Below are 10,759 nucleotides of genomic sequence, written 5' to 3'. Positions count from 1 at the left end.
TGTGTACTGTTCAATTCATATCAAAGTACACCTGTGTATACCGTTGAAATATGAAGGTTACGTGAATCTTAAAAATCATAATCCGAATTCTGGTGGCGAAATCTAAAAAATAAAAATGAAATAAAAGATAATGTGGATAACGATTTTAAAATAGGAAAGATGTAACTTCATTCAATTATTAAAATAATGATTTAAATATAATTTTTTATATAATTACAATCATACCCTTAACAACTAAAAAGGAAATCAATGGTCCAGATCAGTTCACGCAGTTCACGCATGGGATTAGGTTCAAACGTGAACATTTTCTCCAGCGTGAACTGCGTGAACTTATCTGGGCCCTTGATTTTTATGATCTTGAGATTTTTAGTGAATGGCAAGATGGTAATTATTTGGTTATTTGTTACTATTTAATTAAGTGAATAAGGGTATATGTGTAATTTACTTTTTAATTTGATTGCATAAATCTCGTTTATCTCCATATTTAGTTTTCATGATCCCACGAAAATCTCTCTCGCACATATCATTGACATAAAGAAAAGCAGAGGAAACCATCGATCCCTAAACAAAAAAACAAACCCTAAATCGATCCTCGCCGTCTACCTCCCACCGCCACCACCACCTCTCGTCGTCGCCCTTCCATCCTATCGACATCAAACATCACCGCTCCTTCGACGATTATTCTCCTTCCGATTTGGTACTCAATCGATTTTCACTCACACACAATAACCAATCAGGTACAATTGAAGGCGAGGCATGGCTTAATTTTGATGATGTTAGGGTAGGTTTGGTCATGGACCAATTGACATATGGAAATCTCAATCTTCAAAGTTTTATTATGGATGCAGTGAAAGAGGCCCTCATTATGCGCGTAAGTTACTTGTCTTGTTTGTTAACGTAGGTTCAGGGCACCGTGGGTGGGTTAGCCTGTCGCCTAGGTGCAAGTCCCGTCTAGCCCATTTTTAGCTGTTTCCGGCCAGTGTAGATTGGTTTAGACTGGATTTTTTGGCTGGTTGGTCGGTTCAGACAGGTTTTTGGCGGGTTCAGATAAGTTTTTTTTTTCGGGTGCGCCTTGCTGCACTCAAGGCAGTTTTGCTGAACCGAGTTGAGCCTGGGCGCCTGCCTTGTGCGTCTTTAACTCCATAGTTTTAACAACTGAGACAGACTGCAGGAATGTTTTATGACATAATTTATTATTTTTCTGTTTTAATGCTAAATTTTTAGATATTTATTAGACTTTGCTAGTTCCCATATTGAACTTTGCTTCATTAATCATGATGGTTATAAGCTGGTGAACAATGTCGATATATACTCTGTCTGCTTCATCGTTGAATTAATCTGTTTTAAGAACCTATTTATCAACTCACGTATATGTTGTCTTGGGTCAGTATTGGGCTTGAGATTTTTCAAGATTCTTAATATTGAATTTGAATTTCATATCTATTGCTTAGAGGTCTACACACTAAATGAATTCTTACACAGCTCCTGTTCATGAGTCACTATCAGATGGCTATCTGCTTATTGCTGCTAGTGGAGGGCTGATTCAACAAAGAACTGGAGTAAGCATTCGTCTGTTCTCTTTTGTAGTTTCTAGTCATTTGTATTTTACTGAATCATTATTTTTCTTTGCACACAAATAACTGATGCTTAAGTGGCGGTTGGAAGGGATTTTCATTTGCTCAAAAGTTACTATCGGGTGATATTCTGTTCTTTCATCTAGTTGGAAGCTGCAAGCTACAGGTAATTATGGGGGGTGTTTGAATTATGCAAAGTATTAGTTGCCGAGTTTTTTTGTTCAATTTTTTGATTTTGCTCTTTTTTAATGCGATGTACACATGTGTATTCTGATTTGCTCTGGTTTTAATGCGATGTACACGTGTGTATTTTGATTTTGCTCTGGTTTTACAGCGATGTACACATGTGTATTCTGATATAGCTTTGTTTTTAATGCGATGTACAGATGTGTATTCTGATTTTAACGTAATGTACACATGTGTATTGCGTCTGTTTTATGATATCTCAGAATTTTTTGTGTATTGAATGTGTAAGGTTGTTGATGTACACTTGTGAATTATGCAAAGTACTAATTGCTGAGTTTTTTGTGTTATTATAGGAGACGTCGTAAACGAGGAAAATGGAGATGGAAGGTCGATAAGGATGATTCACGTATGAGGTCGATAAGGATGATTCAGCATACAACGCGGCGAATAGTTGTAAAAGACTATGTCTTTTTTATTTTCCAATTATGTTGCGTTTATTGTTTTCACGAAACTGGAACTTGTAATTGTATGTTTTTTTTAGTTTGGCAAACATTATGGAAATTGTTATTTGCTTAATATAAAACAGGTTTACAAGTTTTATTTGTTTATATGTATGTATTATGTAGCTAATTACACATATGTACCATGCTGAGTACACATGTGTACTGTTCAATTCATATCAAAGTACACCTGTGTATACCGTTGAAATATGAAGGTTACGTGAATCTTAAAAATCATAATCCGAATTCTGGTGGCGAAATCTAAAAAATAAAAATGAAATAAAAGATAATGTGGATAACGATTTTAAAATAGGAAAGATGTAACTTCATTCAATTATTAAAATAATGATTTAAATATAATTTTTTATATAATTACAATCATACCCTTAACAACTAAAAAGGAAATCAATGGTCCAGATCAGTTCACGCAGTTCACGCATGGGATTAGGTTCAAACGTGAACATTTTCTCCAGCGTGAACTGCGTGAACTTATCTGGGCCCTTGATTTTTATGATCTTGAGATTTTTAGTGAATGGCAAGATGGTAATTATTTGGTTATTTGTTACTATTTAATTAAGTGAATAAGGGTATATGTGTAATTTACTTTTTAATTTGATTGCATAAATCTCGTTTATCTCCATATTTAGTTTTCATGATCCCACGAAAATCTCTCTCGCACATATCATTGACATAAAGAAAAGCAGAGGAAACCATCGATCCCTAAACAAAAAAACAAACCCTAAGTCGATCCTCGCCGTCTGCCTCCCACCGCCACCACCATCTCTCGTCGTCGCCCTTCCATCCTATCGACATCAAACATCACCGCTCCTTCGACGATTATTCTCCTTCCGATTTGGTACTCAATCGATTTTCACTCACACACAATAACCAATCAGGTACAATTGAAGGCGAGGCATGGCTTAATTTTGATGATGTTAGGGTAGGTTTGGTCATGGACCAATTGACATATGGAAATCTCAATCTTCAAAGTTTTATTATGGATGCAGTGAAAGAGGCCCTCATTATGCGCGTAAGTTACTTGTCTTGTTTGTTAACGTAGGTTCAGGGCACCGTGGGTGGGTTAGCCTGTCGCCTAGGTGCAAGTCCCGTCTAGCCCATTTTTAGCTGTTTCCGGCCAGTGTAGATTGGTTTAGACTTGATTTTTTGGCTGGTTGGTCGGTTCAGACAGGTTTTTGGCGGGTTCAGATAAGTTTTTTTTTTCGGGTGCGCCTTGCTGCACTCAAGGCAGTTTTGCTGAACCGAGTTGAGCCTGGGCGCCTGCCTTGTGCGTCTTTAACTCCATAGTTTTAACAACTGAGACAGACTGCAGGAATGTTTTATGACATAATTTATTATTTTTCTGTTTTAATGCTAAATTTTTAGATATTTATTAGACTTTGCTAGTTCCCATATTGAACTTTGCTTCATTAATCATGATGGTTATAAGCTGGTGAACAATGTCGATATATACTCTGTCTGCTTCATCGTTGAATTAATCTGTTTTAAGAACCTATTTATCAACTCACATATATGTTGTCTTGGGTCAGTATTGGGCTTGAGATTTTTCAAGATTCTTAATATTGAATTTGAATTTCATATCTATTGCTTAGAGGTCTACACACTAAATGAATTCTTACACAGCTCCTGTTCATGAGTCACTATCAGATGGCTATCTGCTTATTGCTGCTAGTGGAGGGCTGATTCAACAAAGAACTGGAGTAAGCATTCGTCTGTTCTCTTTTGTAGTTTCTAGTCATTTGTATTTTACTGAATCATTATTTTTCTTTGCACACAAATAACTGATGCTTAAGTGGCGGTTGGAAGGGATTTTCATTTGCTCAAAAGTTACTATCGGGTGATATTATGTTCTTTCATCTAGTTGGAAGCTGCAAGCTACAGGTAATTATGGGGGGTGTTTGAATTATGCAAAGTATTAGTTGCCGAGTTTTTTTGTTCAATTTTTTGATTTTGCTCTTTTTTTAATGCGATGTACACATGTATATTCTGATTTGCTCTGGTTTTAATGCGATGTACACATGTGTATTTTGATTTTGCTCTGGTTTTACTGCGATGTACACATGTGTATTCTGATATTGCTTTGTTTTTAATGCGATGTACACATGTGTATTCTGATTTTAACGCAATGTACACATGTGTATTGCGTCTGTTTTATGATATCTCAGAATTTTTTGTGTATTGAATGTGTAAGGTTGTTGATGTACACTTGTGAATTATGCAAAGTACTAATTGCTGAGTTTTTTGTGTTATTATAAGAGACGTCGTAAATGAGGAAAGTGGAGATGGAAGGTCAATAAGGATGATTCACGTATGAGGTCGATAAGGATGATTCAGCATACAACGCGGCGAATAGTTGTAAAAGACTATGTCTTTTTTATTTTTCCGATTATGTTGCGTTTATTGTTTTCACGAAACTGGAACTTGTAATTGTATGTTTTTTTTAGTTTGGCAAACATTATGGAAATTGTTATTTGCTTAATATAAAATAGGTTTACAAGTTTTATTTGTTTATATGTATGTATTATGTAGCTAATTACACATATGTACCATGCTGAGTACACATGTGTACTGTTCAATTCATATCAAAGTACACATGTGTATACCGTTGAAATATGAAGGTTACGTGAATCTTAAAAATCATAATCCGAATTCTGGTGGCGAAATCTAAAAAATAAAAATGAAATAAAAGATAATGTGGATAACGATTTTAAAATAGGAAAGATGTAACTTCATTCAATTATTAAAATAATGATTTAAATATAATTTTTTATATAATTACAATCATACCCTTAACAACTAAAAAGTAAATCAATGGTCCAGATCAGTTCACGCAGTTCACGCATGGGATTAGGTTCAAACGTGAACATTTTCTCCAGCGTGAACTGCGTGAACTTATCTGGGCCCTTGATTTTTATGATCTTGAGATTTTTAGTGAATGGCAAGACGGTAATTATTTGGTTATTTGTTACTATTTAATTAAGTGAATAAGGGTATATGTGTAATTTACTTTTTAATTTGATTGCATAAATCTCGTTTATCTCCATATTTAGTTTTCATGATCCCACGAAAATCTCTCTCGCACATATCATTGACATAAAGAAAAGCAGAGGAAACCATCGATCCCTAAACAAAAAAACAAACCCTAAATCGATCCTCGCCGTCTGCCTCCCACCGCCACCACCACCTCTCGTCGTCGCCCTTCCATCCTATCGACATCAAACATCACCGCTCCTTCGACGATTATTCTCCTTCCGATTTGGTACTCAATCGATTTTCACTCACACACAATAACCAATCAGGTACAATTGAAGGCGAGGCATGGCTTAATTTTGATGATGTTAGGGTAGGTTTGGTCATGGACCAATTGACATATGGAAATCTCAATCTTCAAAGTTTTATTATGGATGCAGTGAAAGAGGCCCTCATTATGCGCGTAAGTTACTTGTCTTGTTTGTTAACGTAGGTTCAGGGCACCGTGGGTGGGTTAGCCTGTCGCCTAGGTGCAAGTCCCGTCTAGCCCATTTTTAGCTGTTTCCGGCCAGTGTAGATTGGTTTAGACTGGATTTTTTGGCTGGTTGGTCGGTTCAGACAGGTTTTTGGCGGGTTCAGATAAGTTTTTTTTTTCGGGTGCGCCTTGCTGCACTCAAGGCAGTTTTGCTGAACCGAGTTGAGCCTGGGTGCCTGCCTTGCGCGTCTTTAACTCCATAGTTTTAACAACTGAGACAGACTGCAGGAATGTTTTATGACATAATTTATTATTTTTCTGTTTTAATGCTAAATTTTTAGATATTTATTAGACTTTGCTAGTTCCCATATTGAACTTTGCTTCATTAATCATGATGGTTATAAGCTGGTGAAGAATGTCGATATATACTCTGTCTGCTTCATCGTTGAATTAATCTGTTTTAAGAACCTATTTATCAACTCACATATATGTTGTCTTGGGTCAGTATTGGGCTTGAGATTTTTCAAGATTCTTAATATTGAATTTGAATTTCATATCTATTGCTTAGAGGTCTACACACTAAATGAATTCTTACACAGCTCCTGTTCATGAGTCACTATCAGATGGCTATCTGCTTATTGCTGCTAGTGGAGGGCTGATTCAACAAAGAACTGGAGTAAGCATTCGTCTGTTCTCTTTTGTAGTTTCTAGTCATTTGTATTTTACTGAATCATTATTTTTCTTTGCACACAAATAACTGATGCTTAAGTGGCGGTTGGAAGGGATTTTCATTTGCTCAAAAGTTACTCTCGGGTGATATTCTGTTCTTTCATCTAGTTGGAAGCTGCAAGCTACAGGTAATTATGGGGGGTGTTTGAATTATGCAAAGTATTAGTTGCCGAGTTTTTTTGTTCAATTTTTTGATTTTGCTCTTTTTTTAATGCGATGTACACATGTGTATTCTGATTTGCTCTGGTTTTAATGCGATGTAAACTTGTGTATTTTGATTTTGCTCTGGTTTTACTGCGATGTACACATGTGTATTCTGATATTGCTTTGTTTTTAATGCGATGTACACATGTGTATTCTGATTTTAACGCAATGTACACATGTGTATTGCGTCTGTTTTATGATATCTCAGAATTTTTTGTGTATTGAATGTGTAAGGTTGTTGATGTACACTTGTGAATTATGCAAAGTACTAATTGCTGAGTTTTTTGTGTTATTATAGGAGACGTCGTAAACGAGGAAAGTGGAGATGGAAGGTCAATAAGGATGATTCACGTATGAGGTCGATAAGGATGATTCAGCATACAACGCGGCGAATAGTTGTAAAAGACTATGTCTTTTTTATTTTTCCGATTATGTTGCGTTTATTGTTTTCACGAAACTGGAACTTGTAATTGTATGTTTTTTTTTAGTTTGGCAAACATTATGAAAATTGTTATTTGCTTAATATAAAATAGGTTTACAAGTTTTATTTGTTTATATGTATGTATTATGTAGCTAATTACACATATGTACCATGCTGAGTACACATGTGTACTGTTCAATTCATATCAAAGTACACATGTGTATACCGTTGAAATATGAAGGTTACGTGAATCTTAAAAATCATAATCCGAATTCTGGTGGTGAAATCTAAAAAATAAAAATGAAATAAAAGATAATGTGGATAACGATTTTAAAATAGGAAAGATGTAACTTCATTCAATTATTAAAATAATGATTTAAATATAATTTTTTATATAATTACAATCATACCCTTAACAACTAAAAAGGAAATCAATGGTCCAGATCAGTTCACGCAGTTCACGCATGGGATTAGGTTCAAACGTGAACATTTTCTCCAGCGTGAACTGCGTGAACTTATCTGGGCCCTTGATTTTTATGATCTTGAGATTTTTAGTGAATGGTAAGACGGTAATTATTTAGTTATTTGTTACTATTTAATTAAGTGAATAAGGGTATATGTGTAATTTACTTTTTAATTTGATTGCATAAATCTCGTTTATCTCCATATTTAGTTTTCATGATCCCACGAAAATCTCTCTCTCACATATCATTGACATAAAGAAAAGCAGAGGAAACCATCGATCCCTAAACAAAAAAACAAACCTAAATCGATCCTCGCCGTCTGCCTCCCACCGCCACCACCACCTCTCGTCGTCGCCTTTCCATCCTATCGACATCAAACATCACCGCTCCTTCGACGATTATTCTCCTTCCGATTTGGTACTCAATCGATTTTCACTCACACACAATAACCAATCAGGTACAATTGAAGGCGAGGCATGGCTTAATTTTGATGATGTTAGGGTAGGTTTGGTCATGGACCAATTGACATATGGAAATCTCAATCTTCAAAGTTTTATTATGGATGCAGTGAAAGAGGCCCTCATTATGCGCGTAAGTTACTTGTCTTGTTTGTTAACGTAGGTTCAGGGCACCGTGGGTGGGTTAGCCTGTCGCCTAGGTGCAAGTCCCGTCTAGCCCATTTTTAGCTGTTTTCGGCCAGTGTAGATTGGTTTAGACTGGATTTTTTGGCTGGTTGGTCGGTTCAGACAGGTTTTTGGCGGGTTCAGATAAGTTTTTTTTTTTCGGGTGCGCCTTGCTGCACTCAAGGCAGTTTTGCTGAACCCAGTTGAGCCTGGGCGCCTGCCTTGCGCGTCTTTAACTCCATAGTTTTAACAACTGAGACAGACTGCAGGAATGTTTTATGACATAATTTATTATTTTTCTGTTTTAATGCTAAATTTTTAGATATTTATTAGACTTTGCTAGTTCCCATATTGAACTTTGCTTCATTAATCATGATGGTTATAAGCTGGTGAAGAATGTCGATATATACTTTGTCTGCTTCATCGTTGAATTAATCTGTTTTAAGAACCTATTTATCAACTCACGTATATGTTGTCTTGGGTCAGTATTGGGCTTGAGATTTTTCAAGATTCTTAATATTGAATTTGAATTTCATATCTATTGCTTAGAGGTCTACACACTAAATGAATTCTTACACAGCTCCTGTTCATGAGTCACTATCAGATGGCTATCTGCTTATTGCTGCTAGTGGAGGGCTGATTCAACAAAGAACTGGAGTAAGCATTCGTCTGTTCTCTTTTGTAGTTTCTAGTCATTTGTATTTTACTGAATCATTATTTTTCTTTGCACACAAATAACTGATGCTTAAGTGGCGGTTGGAAGGGATTTTCATTTGCTCAAAAGTTACTCTCGGGTGATATTCTGTTCTTTCATCTAGTTGGAAGCTGCAAGCTACAGGTAATTATGGGGGGTGTTTGAATTATGCAAAGTATTAGTTGCCGAGTTTTTTTGTTCAATTTTTTGATTTTGCTCTTTTTTTAATGCGATGTACACATGTGTATTCTGATTTGCTCTGGTTTTAATGCGATGTAAACTTGTGTATTTTGATTTTGCTCTGGTTTTACTGCGATGTACACATGTGTATTCTGATATTGCTTTGTTTTTAATGCGATGTACACATGTGTATTCTGATTTTAACGCAATGTACATATGTGTATTGCGTCTGTTTTATGATATCTCAGAATTTTTTGTGTATTGAATGTGTAAGGTTGTTGATGTACACTTGTGAATTATGCAAAGTACTAATTGCTGAGTTTTTTGTGTTATTATAGGAGACGTCGTAAACGAGGAAAGTGGAGATGGAAGGTCAATAAGGATGATTCACGTATGAGGTCGATAAGGATGATTCAGCATACAACGCGGCGAATAGTTGTAAAAGACTATGTCTTTTTTATTTTTCCGATTATGTTGCGTTTATTGTTTTCACGAAACTGGAACTTGTAATTGTATGTTTTTTTTTAGTTTGGCAAACATTATGAAAATTGTTATTTGCTTAATATAAAATAGGTTTACAAGTTTTATTTGTTTATATGTATGTATTATGTAGCTAATTACACATATGTACCATGCTGAGTACACATGTGTACTGTTCAATTCATATCAAAGTACACATGTGTATACCGTTGAAATATGAAGGTTACGTGAATCTTAAAAATCATAATCCGAATTCTGGTGGTGAAATCTAAAAAATAAAAATGAAATAAAAGATAATGTGGATAACGATTTTAAAATAGGAAAGATGTAACTTCATTCAATTATTAAAATAATGATTTAAATATAATTTTTTATATAATTACAATCATACCCTTAACAACTAAAAAGGAAATCAATGGTCCAGATCAGTTCACGCAGTTCACGCATGGGATTAGGTTCAAACGTGAACATTTTCTCCAGCGTGAACTGCGTGAACTTATCTGGGCCCTTGATTTTTATGATCTTGAGATTTTTAGTGAATGGTAAGACGGTAATTATTTAGTTATTTGTTACTATTTAATTAAGTGAATAAGGGTATATGTGTAATTTACTTTTTAATTTGATTGCATAAATCTCGTTTATCTCCATATTTAGTTTTCATGATCCCACGAAAATCTCTCTCTCACATATCATTGACATAAAGAAAAGCAGAGGAAACCATCGATCCCTAAACAAAAAAACAAACCTAAATCGATCCTCGCCGTCTGCCTCCCACCGCCACCACCACCTCTCGTCGTCGCCTTTCCATCCTATCGACATCAAACATCACCGCTCCTTCGACGATTATTCTCCTTCCGATTTGGTACTCAATCGATTTTCACTCACACACAATAACCAATCAGGTACAATTGAAGGCGAGGCATGGCTTAATTTTGATGATGTTAGGGTAGGTTTGGTCATGGACCAATTGACATATGGAAATCTCAATCTTCAAAGTTTTATTATGGATGCAGTGAAAGAGGCCCTCATTATGCGCGTAAGTTACTTGTCTTGTTTGTTAACGTAGGTTCAGGGCACCGTGGGTGGGTTAGCCTGTCGCCTAGGTGCAAGTCCCGTCTAGCCCATTTTTAGCTGTTTCCGGCCATTGTAGATTGGTTTAGACTGGATTTTTTGGCTGGTTGGTCGGTTCAGACAGGTTTTTGGCGGGTTCAGATAAGTTTTTTTTTTCGGGTGCGCCTTGC

At 35.8% G+C, this 10,759-nt stretch overlaps 1 long non-coding RNA gene across 1 annotated transcript; it reads left to right on the top strand.

Annotated features, from left to right (window-relative positions):
- Positions 1-1,474: 1,474 nt before the first annotated feature.
- Positions 1,475-2,158, top strand: LOC110871441. The gene is made up of 3 exons (XR_002553738.2): positions 1,475-1,559; positions 1,653-1,740; positions 2,114-2,158. It is a non-coding gene; the product is annotated as an uncharacterized LOC110871441 (long non-coding RNA).
- Positions 2,159-10,759: the final 8,601 nt, after the last annotated feature.

The sequence above is a fragment of the Helianthus annuus genome, chromosome 8, assembly GCF_002127325.2.
Source record: "Helianthus annuus cultivar XRQ/B chromosome 8, HanXRQr2.0-SUNRISE, whole genome shotgun sequence".
Lineage (NCBI taxonomy): Eukaryota > Viridiplantae > Streptophyta > Magnoliopsida > Asterales > Asteraceae > Helianthus > Helianthus annuus.
The sequence above is the reverse complement of the archived record's forward strand: the minus strand, read 5'-3'. Positions and strand labels throughout refer to the sequence as shown.